Below are 13,142 nucleotides of genomic sequence, written 5' to 3'. Positions count from 1 at the left end.
CAGGGAGTTGCAAATTAAAAGCTCAATTATACAGGATTACACACTTCCTAGAATGGCTAAAATTAAACAGAGTGGTGTGGATATTGAACAACTGGAGCTCTCATGCATTGTTTGTAGAAGAACACAAAATGATTCTGATAGGCAAAACCAGTTTGATACTTTTTAAAAGGTGAACATCTGCCAATTTCACACTCCATCCATTCCATTAAGAGGTAACTATACACAAAAAATGAAATCATATGTCCATACAAAAAAATGAAATCATATGTCCATACAAAGACTTGTATACAAATGTTCATAGCAGCTCTATTTGTAATACTTCCAAGCTGGAAACAACTCAAAGGCCCATCAACGGGTAAACAGATAAAGAAATTGTGGTATATCCATACAATGTAATATTCCTCAACAATATGATGGATGATTATTATATAAAACAACAGGAATGTATATCAAAATAATACTGGTGACTGAATGAAGCCAGATTTTAAAAAGTACATGCTATATGTACCCAAACATGGGTTTTCAATTTATGATAATTCATTGAAGTATATTTATATTTTATGTACTTTCTTATATTTCTGTTATGCTTTGTATTTTTTTTTTAAGTGGAGGAAGAAAAGAAGTTATGGAAATCAGGAGTATCTAAGGCAGAAGTGAGCTCAGTGGTAAATTTCTAAGCCCCAAACTATCTTTTTTCCCATGCTAGTAGTTTGCATTCCACTTCTGTCTGAAATATTACATGTAATTTCACCAATTATAGCTTCATTGTCGCATACAAAGCACTTTTTGTAAAAATGCAAATAACTCATGTAGTGAGGGGTGGTCATTACAATTCTCTTGTTTCCAGATCCCAGAAATCTGTCTAATGAGTCTGCAGTGATTCATTTGCATTTTCAGGTGAAACCGTCTTTCCCAAGCTAGACGGGAATTTTGCTGCCATTTATAACATAGTTCCTACAGAGATTAAATTCAGATTTAAAACCAAAACAAAGTATTGGAATATGATCTATTTGTCATTGGAGAATGCCTGTGCAGTGACTAGCGTGATCTAAGGAAGAATTGACAGGATTTATATTTGAACTAACTGGGTCTAAGTTTTGGGTCTACTGAGTATTAGCTGCTTTACTGTGAGAAAATTGTTATGCCTTTGTGAGGCTCAATTCCCTTATTTGTAAGATGTGAGTAAAAACACCTATCCCCAAAAGATGTTATGGGGCTCAAATTACATAAAACACACCATAACCCTGAGAAATAAAGACCTTGATTCACAACAGGAGGAATAAAATTGGATATAAGAGATAAAATAGACTAACAAGAAGGTCATGTACGACTAAATCATTGTTCCATTCCACTGGTTTCCATCTCTCACATTGTTGCTGTTTTGAGCAACTGCCTCATAATTAAATCTTTTATTATTTTCAGAGGCTCAAAAATATCCATGAAGTACCTCTTCCTTTACTCATGTAAACATGTGTGAACTGATCATCCATATTTTCGCCAGAGCTCCTAATCTTTCTCTGCAAAAGAAAAGATAGTGTCTGGTGTATAATCAGCCACAAATATTTATTGAATTTAAAACTTATCTCGAATCTCTTTATATGTACAATGTGGACCATATCTTGGGATGGAATGATCGGTATAGACCCTATCTGCCACCTAAAGGGTGTACTTTTATTGGTCCTATGGCTATTTTGGGTGGATTTAGGATATTCTCCCTAGATTTAGGATACGAGAAAGGGGACCCACATCATTTGCAGCCATTACCGGACATTGAGGAAGGTTTTGAGAATGTTTCTGTGAAATCTTCAAGCATAAGACAACATGTATCTATTGACTTATTTCCATAGAGTGTTCAGTGTTTTTAAGAACAGAGATGATACCATTGACCTATCCTAGACTTTATAAAGTCCTGAGACTTCATGAAATTATAAAAAATCCATTTTTATTCCATTTGTCCAGATTCATCACCATCCCTGTGACAATGAGAGACGCCTGCCCATGATGAGGGGGTGGGTGCTGACAGTCATTTCCAGGAGTCAAAGTTGTCTGGCCCGTGGGGCAAATGATTCTGCTAACTTAGTTCCATGCCCACTGAGCCAACTAGCAGCGCCATAGAGAGTTAGAAGCCGAAAGGACTGGAAGCCATACATGTATTTTTTTTTTTTAATAAAACATATTCTTTCTAGAAGAGAAGTAGTTTCATGACGCTGTATAATAAAAGAAAAATATTTGGCTTTTCCATTCCTCTGAAACTTCAGTTTCAAAGTTTTTGGTGTAAAACATCCAATTAGCAATAATCGCGCCTAGGATAAACCTCATTGGCTATGATACTGCCACTGCGCAAAGCTGGTGTAAAACATCCAAACCCAAACACAGATCTTTGAGATGCCTCGAGATGCTCTTCTCCTCGCTGTGACTGAGCCAAAGAGCGGCTCCCATCAGTGAGAGCTCAGAGTCTCTGAGGAAGAGATAATGTTCAGGATTGAATTAGCTCTGTAGGCTGTTGAGCTTTGGTCCAGAAAACCATTTGGACAAACAGAAGACTCAATAAGACATTGCTCAAGGGGCCATTCCTCCTGGGAATTTTCCAGCTGTCTTTGTGGACCGCTTTTCTAAACATCCTTCAATAAACTATTTAATTTACCATTTAAATTTAAATCAGAGGGCTACTTAACCCTTGGGTCCTGGCTTTGAGTACTGAATTAATCAAGAGAAAAGACACGTTACCTTATCTGGATCTGTTAACTTCACAAAAGTGGATTTTTCTCTCATATAATTATATTTTTAGAGGAGGAAAAAAAATCTCCATGTATTTATTTTACCCTCACCACTGGAGTTGGTCTACCTTTTAGCGAAGGAATGGCAGGGAGCTGGGAGAGGGGGCAAAGACAGCAGCTTCTTGGGTGGTGATAGTTTTTTGTAACTTTCCTGGAGACACACTGATGAAGAAATAACGCGGTTGTGGTTCTATTGTGTTTGGTCCAAAAGGTCAGGATGACTTGTAGATAGAGGCACAGTTGGTTTCGTGGGGACCCAAAATTATCCCGGACTTCAAAGAACTTCCTCTTCTCTCTGCATGAAGAACTCTTGAAAGAAGTCCTTTTTTCCTTTTACAAGGTGAATGCTTCAAAGCACGTGGGAGGAGTATTTCCTTCTCGGTGTTTACCTTTCAGAGGTGAGGAGTTCAGAGACGTTTCCCTGTTTGTACAGTAGAATCTAATCGTCGGCTTTGAGGCGAAGGCTCTCCCGCTCCCGTTACTACTGTCAGGAGTTTCCCGTGCTCATTTTTCACTTACTGATGCACTAAAGAAGCCGTGCCAGGAACCAAAAAAAGCGGCGTGACATTCCTCTGGAGTATATTTCTGTCAACATTGTATATCCCTAAAAAAAGAACCGGGTTCTGTTTTCAAAGCCTTCCTTTCTTTCGCAGGTTACAAAATGCTCATGGAGCGGCCAGAAATGACGGGCGGAGTGGATGAGTGGGGAAGCATAGAGACTTTCACACCAGGCAAGGGAGGCAGGGGAGACTGTGAAATAATGTAACAGATTTTTGAGCGCATACGTTTGATGGATTTGTCCAATTGCGTCCAAACACCTCCACCAAAAAGCCAGGGATGTTTTTCGCCAAGACATCAAACAACGCTCAACAGGGTACAAATAGAGCTGTGGAAGCCTGCTGAAATTGATCACAGGTCCTGCATTGTATCATTTTATGTCATTTGTGACCTTATTTTATCTGCCCTGGGAAGCTCCTTGAGGATGAGTGCAAAGATTGTCTTTTGTTAACCTAGAAACTTCCTTGGAGGAATAGAGCCATCCACGTACACTTTGTTGGGATTGTTTTTAAAAAGGTGATTGTCCGGGGTGCCTGGGTGGCTCAGTGGGTTAAAACCTTTGCCTTAAGCTCAGGTCATGATCCCAGGTCTTGGGATCGAGCCCCACATGGAGCCCGCATGGGGCTCTCTGCTCAGCAGGAGCCTGCTTCCCCCTCTCTCTCTGCCTGCCTCTCTGCCCACTTGTGATCTCTGTCTGTCAAACAGATAAATAAATAAATAAATCTTTTTTTTTAAAACGGTGTTTTTCCCATTAATATAGAAAATCTCCAACTTTGGGGTGAAATTTTATTTTTGAAGACAGCTGAAGATACTCAGAACAGAATCTGGTAATGTAAATCACTAATCTTTGTAATATTGTTTAGCAAAAGGCACACATACATTAAAAAAATTAAGATGGAGAACCATAGACATGCTATGATCGTGGTGAATAAAAGAGTATCACCCCTAGGGAAGACTAAATGAGAGAAAACACACCAAAATGTTAATATTAGAGCCTTTGAATTCTGAACAATTTTTTTCGCACATTTACAGTAGAAAAAAGATAAATTCTTGTTTAGGAAAAATAATGAAGCAGATTTTCTTTTGCAATGAATATACTGTCTCTGCCTGAGGGAAATTGTATGCAAAAAGATCAAAAACTGTTTTCAGCAATGGACCTATCATTGTAACAATGTAATTGTTATATTTTAATTGTTACCTCATAACTTACTTAAAAGTAAGATAAAGATAGATGCTATTTATTGAAAAGCTACTATGTGCGGAGCACATGATTCTATCCTGCCAGCACATGATCTTGAACCCAGAAAGTATCATGCAAGGTGAACATTTTAATTTTAGTGGCATTTTACAGAATTGAAGTGTAGAGTTGGAGTAACTGGGTTCCAAGTCCCACGTCATGTATGGGGTCAAGTGTAGGACTTTTAACTCTGATCTCCCAACATCAGAAAGCCTCTTCCTGGGTCCAGCGAACCTTCACCTTGGCCAAATGCAACTACCCTACATTCAAGGTGTCTTACAGACTGACCCCACCTGACCATCTTACCTTACTGCCCCCCTTCCTGGGCTCACCAGGGACATTCCTGCCCTCAACCACCTTCCCTGAAGGGTCTTTTACCCTCTTGTATCCTTGTACAGCCAACTCAGTCTCCAAGCCATAAACATCCCCGGACCTATCCGGTTTGCTGGCATCATGCCTACCTTTGATTTTTATCGACTCTGCTCTTCATCAGGCATCTGCTTTTTGTCAGCTTTTGTATTTTTTCTTATTATCATTCAATATTTTACGTACACGTGGCTTACTCCACAGCTAGAATGTTCTCTTCTCAAGGTCAGGTGCATGTACTCTCTGTTGGCATTTATTATAGCACAGCATAATGGCTGAGAGAGGAGAACCCAGAGTCAGTATGTCACTGGCTCCTGCCACATCCTGGTCTTGAACACGTTATCTAATGTCTGAACGTCATAGCTCCCTCCTCTGTAAGCTGTGGTTAAGAGTTAGTAGTAATAAATGCAAAGCAAGTATTGGTACATTCATGAGACATGGAAAGCACCCAATAAACATGATTAACCAAAAAATTAAACACTGTTTTTTAGTGCTGTCCTCTTTTTAACCTAACAGTTCCCTCACTGTGGAGTGACTCACAAGGAAGCAGGTGGACTCAGGTGACGTTCTTGCTTGTCGGTTGGCAATGGTCAGTGACTCACCAGGATCTCTCTTGGGTGCTCACTGTTTGTGACTAAGGTTGCAAAGCTAATAGATGGTTCTAACACATTTTCCAAAGAATCAAGACGCTCGGTGATGCAAGCCCATCTCTTACGAACTTTATCGGAGAAAATAAATGACCAGACCACTTTTCCTGCTAGATGGAATTCACTTTCAGCCTCAAAGTTTGAAAAAACAGTCAGGCCCCAAAGCAATTCTGTTCGATTGACATTAAAGCAGAGCTGCCTAGCATCACAAGAAGACAAGAAAATAGCTTTGGAATTTTTAGGCAGCTGGGGCTGGGTGGTTCGCTCTGCTTGGGGCTTATGCATGAGGTTTTACCTCTTCTGCAGACGGCAGAAGAAAGGTGACGAGCTTTGGTTACAAACATGAGTAATGAGGGTGATCCGTCAGTTGTCCTGACTGTGGCTGCAAATAGTCGAGTACTTCAAACACCGATCAGAACTGCAGCGGTTCTTGCCATGATCGACTAGAAAGAGCCAGAAGCCCCTGCGTGTTAAACCCTGGCTGTGTCTGGAACAACATCAGCAGGCAGGGAGCTGTCTTTCCCGTTAAGTCGTTACATTATTCAGAACGGCTTTCACTACTCTGGCGGATGAGAAGACTGCCGGGGACATCATTTATGACGAGCTAAACGATGCACACAATACCTAAGTAAGGAAAGATGCACACGAAAAATACTCCCGAGACAGCACACATGGGCTATTTTCATCTATAAGAGGCAAATGATTTACTAGAGCGTAGCAGGGACCACTGATGGAAAACTGCTAACTGTCTGATCCTTTACGGGGCAATCTTCACTCTGGTTAGACGGATCTTCCTAAATTCGAAATCGGAGGCTGTCCCTTTTCCGTGGGCCACCATTCCGTAGCTTCCCATTGTCTCCAGGGCATGAACCTCACAGAGCCTTGCACAGGAAATGCCCTCCTGGTCTGTTTCTCATCTCCACCGCTTGGATGCTTAGTCCGCGCCCTTCCACTCCTGCCTACCGCACACATGCAGGCCTCCAAAGTGCCTTGTCGGGGCAGCCCCCAGGCCTTGCTCTTGCTGTCCCTTTTGTGCTGGGAAACCTGTCTTCCAGCCTTTCCCTTTTTCTAAACACCTACTTCTTTTAAGGTATCACCCCCTCCGCAAGGCCTTCCCTGAGCATTCCTTCCTCCCGAGAACCACTTTGATTTTTCTCCCAGATGGTCCCATAGCTTTTTTTCCCCTTTAATTGAGATAAAATTGACATAGAACAGTGTATTCGGTTTAGCTGTACAAAATAATGACTGGGTATATGTGTCTATCACAAAATGATTACCAGAACACATTTAGTTAACATCCACCCCTAAACATAGTCCCAGTGTTTCTGTTATTTTTTTTTTAAGATTTTATTTACTTATTTAACAGAGAGAGAGAGAGAGATCACAAGTAGGGGGAGAGGCAGGCAGAGAGAGAGGGGGAAGCAGGCTCCCTGCTGAGCGGAGAGCCCCATGTGGGACTCAATCCCAGGACCCTGATATTGTGACCTGAGCCAAAGGCAGACGCTTAACGACTGAGCCACCCAGGCGCCCCAGTCCCAGTGTTTCTTCTTATGATAGGAACTTGTAAGATTTACTCTTTGCATCTTTCAAATAGGCGATGAGCTTTGTTGACTATAATTTCCACGCTGGACATTCGATCCCTAGGACTTAACCTTTCTGATAACTAGAAGTTTGTACCTTTTGACCACCTTCACCCATTTCAACTACCCATTTCAACCACCTCCTATAGGTCGGTCTTTATTCGGCTCCCCAGCCTGCACCAGAGCACTCAGACCACGGACCGGAGCTGCTTTTTTGCCTGTGGATTGTCTCAAGACACAGGGTCTATGTCAAAGAATTCAATAAATATTGGTTAATTAAATCCTCACAAGAACCCGTTCCAGATAGATAATTATCTCCCTCCCGTAGTGGATGTGGAAACCAAAGCTCCATTTGACTAAATAAGTTGTTCCAAATCATGCCTTAGTACTTGGCCAAGCTTAATTGAAACCAATATCTCTTTGCATCCCAAGCTCAAAGGTTTTTAGCGCACCACCACTGACCTCCAAGATGAGAGGCTCCTGACCACCGGTTGGTCACGATAAAACCGTTTGATTGTTCAGAAAACTGATACTGATCTCATGTATGGAATCTGAATGAGTGAGAATGACTACACGTTGGCTCTATTTCAGGCTGACCAAGAGCTGTCTGTAAAACTCGTATTAAATCTGCTCTGTGAGATGCCACTAATAGAATTCTAGTCTTGATGAAGGTTCTCTGTAGGAAAAGTTCCGGATATCCTCTTGGAATATCAGAACATTTCTGCCCTGGGAGAAAAGGCTCCTGCCCACTCCCACCTTGCCACTCCCCACTGAGCAATGGGTTGGAGGGCCTCCAAATTCTTCCGAGTCATCTTGCCAGCTGAAGCATGGAGTGTGATGATGGGCTGATAGGATTAGCAGGAATTGGGGGATGGGACTATGAAGCGAGATATTGGAGGTGGGGATGGAGACGAGGGCCTCCTTCCCAGCAGACACTCCAATGGCAGTTTTGGTCAAGACTGGATTTTCTGGCTACTTCTTTATTCCGTGTGGTACAAGAATTGGACGTCTTACATGTCCTTTATTTTGTGATGTCCTGTTGCTTCCAGTCTTTCTCTCTCCCTTGGGAATGAATTTATCTGACTACAGCCTTAACAGTGATGAAACAAAAAGGGATTTTAAAGATTCATTTCTATGACCTTGCCTCTTCCCTCTTTCTTTGTCCACTTAGATGTTGTACGTGGAGAAGGGATGGGTGAGTGTTTGGACATAAACTATTCCTTGTGTGTCAGCATCCTGAATTCAGGGTTTCAACAGGGGGTGGGATGGAGGGCTGCATGGAGTGTGAGAGCCAGGATGGGTAACAGGACGGAAGTTTCATCAAGAGAAAGTAGCAATAGTGAGATTTGGGAATGCAGACCTCTCCTCCTTCACTTGTTCTCAGCCTACAGAAACCATGCTGGGCTGACCTTAGTGTGAAAAGCGGCATGAGTGTGAGTGTGGGATCTCCCAAAAAGCAAACAGGGGTTTTAGTGATGGGGAGAAGGAAGAATGAACCAAAGAGAAAATTCCGTCTATAACAATGGGGAAGAAAAGAGTGTTTCTAGAGTGAGCCCCTTTCTTATGACATTTTTCTGGGGAGTTCCAAGTAAAGGCACGAATCAGGAGTTCTCAAATTTTAGGATGTGTCTTACCTCTGAGGTTGCTAAAATGCGGGTTCCCAGACTTTACCCTTTTGTTTTTGATTCAACAGATCAGTGGGGCTTAAGATTCTGAATTTTTCAAATACCACAGGTAATTCAAACCTAGGTGGCTTACCATCCAAACTTCGAAACATATTGGCTGTCCTCATTTTTTGAGATTCAGAAGTCAGTCCGTGGTCGAAGACAGTCGGATGACCTTATGCTTTTCTTTAATGCATGAAGTTACAGTCCATTAATTAAACAATAGCATTTAATTTAAAATATATACTGAGAACAAAAGACCTATTTTTGTACATCTAAAGCAGATATCATTTATCTTATTGTTGAAAGTTCTATAGTAATGTTGTGCTTTTTCTCCAAATAATTGGCATTGTGATGTTCTTCTATCTTCATTTTTTAATGGTTTAATATGATTTTTCTCCCTGTTTCAGCTGCCTATTTAATCTGCTATTGCCTGGTTAAATCAGCTTCCCTTCACAGCAAAGACTGAAGCTGCTTTTGTTAGATTAAACATTTTTTTTTTTTTTAATCTGACCCAGCTTTCAGCTCCATCTACTTCCTTACATCATTGGTTGGGTAACAAAAATTGCCAGGAGGTCACCCAGTGGGAAAATCAATTCACGAAAGAAGCCTAGCGTTGTGTGTTCGACTACAGAGCATCTCTTTTTCTTCCTCCGAGCGTATCTGTCTCAGGACACCTGGGTATTCCTCCCCGGGGCTGAGAAGAAGTTCGAACTGTCCCACTCTTAATTAGCAACATCCCTTTCCCCTGATACTACAGGTGAACATGATTTATTCTCTTGTACATATTCCTAAGAGAGAGACTCACCGAGAAAAGACGCAGCATGGTACAATGACGAGGCCAGTGGTGAGGTGCCGGAGAGGTAATTTCTCTCTATTGTTCCAGGAGGCTTTTAAAATAAACGTTTTTCATGATACAATCCAACATCCAACTAGGAGTTGGGAATGTTCTTGTTTCGTGAATTTAGATGTTTCAAAGATACCTCCACACCCCCCTGACAGTATCTCCTAGCCTAGACTTTGGTGTAACTCAATCGGTTTTAACTGGTACACAGAACACACAGCATGCATAGACTTCTCCAGATCTCTAAAATTCCCCCATTTGTGCCCTTTTTGGAGGCAATCTTTTTCAGATTTCATGAGGTCTCTCTGTGGAGTATATGCTTCCAGAAGATGAAGAACCATTGAACCAATGGCCCAACACGTTGCCCTATAAAAAATCAATCCCATGTTGCAATAGTGGTATTTTTCAAGGGGACTCAGTTAATTTCCCTAGGAAGCTAAAGTTAAAAGGGAACTTGCTTCCTCTTGAGGAGAACTTTTCTTTTAGAAGAGCTGCAAGATGATCCGTGCCCTTCGAGAGCCTAAGGGGCCATTTACCTCTGAATTAGATTCTATGAAGTGCTCTGTGATCATCGCCATGAACCAATCGCCGGGCATTTAATTGTAATTAACTGTCACGCTCAATTTTAAGGTCTAACTTTTTAAGTGCATTCTGACTATCGATCAGTTTTTAAGGATGGTAAAAGAGAAAGTGGATCATAAAATGATACAGTACATAAAAATTTACCCCATCCCTCTCCTACCCTCTAAAGCTTTCTGATACAAGGATTCTTTATTTTAAAAACAATGCTGTAGTCCAAAGGGCAGGTTAATGGCTCTCCTGTAAGGCATCGGATTTCAAATGGGCACTGAAGAGAAATAGGGCATCTTAATGATACCTTGACATTTTTTCATTATTATTGACTAGCTGAGTCCGCTAGGTTTTACCTTAAAGCGATCTTGCTTGTCCTATACCATTTAGATTGTGGTAAAATCAAGAGTTTCAGTTTTGTCACCTGTATGATGGGAGTAACGAGATCACCTTTTGCACAGGCTCTATAGAACAATTCAATAACATGATCAAGCACAGGATTAGAACAGGGCGTGGTCTGTGTCTGTACAGAATATGTTTGCTATGATTATATTACAATATCTTTTGAATATAAACATTGAGACATGCAAAAATGAGTTGCTTCTGCTTTTTGTTTAATCTTCATTGGATGCGAGTTTTTAATGCTTTGCTGGGTTTGACAGAGTGAACTTTTGGCTAAATATATGGATGAAAGGGTCCTATCTTAGTCTTTGCTTATTTGCATCCTCTCTCCTTTATCATTTTCTTCTCTGATAGTTTTATGACAATTCCTCATTGTTCTGGATCTCTCCTCCTGACCTGAGAAACTTGTATGAAATTTCCTCAGGATTCTATTCCTTACAGTGAAATGAGTTTTTAAAAATTATTATCAGGGGCGCCTGGGTGGCTCGGTGGTTTAAGCCGCTGCCTTCGGCTCAGGTCATGATCTCAGGGTCCTGGGATCGAGTCCCACGTCGGGCTCTCTGCTCTGAAAGGAGCCTGCTTCCCTCTCACTCTCTCTGCCTGCCTCTCTGCCTACTTGTGATCTCTCTCTGATAAATAAAATCTTTAGAAAAAAAAATAAAAATTATTATCAAAGCTGGTAAACATTTTGTGCTACTATGTGACTGGTGCTACGTTTGACACCTTTCTGATAATATTTGCATGTCATTAGGTCTCCTTGGAGATTATGTTCATTGGAAGGAGGGACCCTACTGACAGCAGTTTGGGATACACTGAGGAAGTTTTTTTTAAAAGACCAATAGAACTTCCAATCTAGACACTTTATAGAAACATTATTCTGCCCAACCATGGGCCGGATGACCATACATTACAGAGACAGTTGGGGTTCCAGGCTGCCTGGATTTTGTATCCCAGCTCCAACGTACAGGCTGAGTGACCTTGAGCAAGTTACTGAGCCTCTCTGTGCCATTGTTCTCATCTCTCTAAGAGAAGAATAAAGAATACCTACATCAGAGGGCTGTTACAAGAATTAAAGCTAATGCAATGCAAAGCACTTAGAATAAGAAGTACCCCATATGTGTCCTTAGATAAGGGTTTGCTCTCATTCTTTCTGGAACAATTCTAATTTCAATTCTGTTTTCACAAAATACATTGCTAATCAGAAATGAATCCTTTGTCAAACCAAGTACCTTGACTCTGAGTACTGACTTATCAAGACATCTTTTTATATGAAAGCTGGGTGTTGGGGTTTTCTTTCTCTCTTATATGAGATGAGAGGATCAAAGAGTTAAAATAAAATTAAAATCAGCTGAAGTTTCACCCAAACAGTGTGCACTGCATTTACTACTCAAGAAAGTATGGACACATTATGATCATGACCTAAGATGGTGAAAATATCCGAGGCCATTCTTCTCCGTTGCCCATCAGTATGGGCAACAGAGGTGTTGCCGCTGGAGGAAACAGAGATTGGCCGCACGGCAAATAGGGCTTGTTCTAAAGCAAAATGAGTAAAACAAGGAACAGGGACAAACCAAATTCTCTGTCATTCTGTTAAGTCTCAACCTGAGTATGACCAATTCCTTTGACTTGAGGGTTTCCCTTCCAACTAATTTCTCCTGTGCCTCTCTTTTTCACACATGTAGAGAGATGAGCTGAGCAATGATGAATTACATCCCCAACACTTTAACTCTAATCCCATCAAACTGCCCACTTGTACAAGAACTGCACCACGCCCCGAATGTATGTCCAGTCCCAACCTCTGGAACACTTCCATCCCTCACTTTACCCTTTTCTCCTCCTGTGTAGGAGACAGGTTGCCTGGATAGTCTTCAGCCCATGATCTAATGAATGGGGGCCATGGCGGTCCTGCCTGTTTAGCACTTTGTAATTAATCTGTGAAACCCATGATGCTAAGGCAGGACTCTGGCATGTCATAGAGCACGTTCCTAACAGGGATTAAATATTTACATGTGAAAAAGAAGAGCATTTGTGGCTGCTCCACTTTGGGTTAAATTACAGGCCTATCAATCTTAACACCATAGAGCATGAAATCAGGAAGTATGTTTCCCTCTACTGAATAATGCATCGTGCAGTTCGGTGTACGTTGGGAGCAGTGCTTTGCATGGGAGGAAGAGAGAGAAAGTAGAACACACCAACGACGATGAATTCAACCAACCTTCCAATTATGACTTCTGTCTTAGTTCGTATCAGGGGTTTTCAATCTCTGCCCTCGGGCCTGAGGCTCATGAATCACACCCGGTTCTTTCCTGCTCCTCCTGTGTTGTTACCGTTGAAGTCACCGACATGTATCCTGGCAACAGCAGGACAGTATGGAGATACCCAGGCCCTGGTTCCAAGATAGCTTAGACAGGTTTTATGGTGGTGGTTCTTTTGTTTGCTTGCTTGAGAGGGAAGACAAGGACGGAATTAGTGATTTGAAGGCTCTCCTTTTGGTCAC

At 41.5% G+C, this 13,142-nt stretch overlaps 1 pseudogene; it reads right to left on the bottom strand.

Annotated features, from left to right (window-relative positions):
* Positions 1 to 2,223: 2,223 nt before the first annotated feature.
* Positions 2,224 to 2,348, bottom strand: LOC123947741 (annotated as a pseudogene).
* Between the last annotated feature and the right edge of the window lie 10,794 nt (positions 2,349 to 13,142).

Source organism: Meles meles, chromosome 7, assembly GCF_922984935.1.
Source record: "Meles meles chromosome 7, mMelMel3.1 paternal haplotype, whole genome shotgun sequence".
Lineage (NCBI taxonomy): Eukaryota > Metazoa > Chordata > Mammalia > Carnivora > Mustelidae > Meles > Meles meles.
Note: the sequence above shows the minus strand (reverse complement) of the source record. Positions and strands in the feature narration are given on the sequence as shown.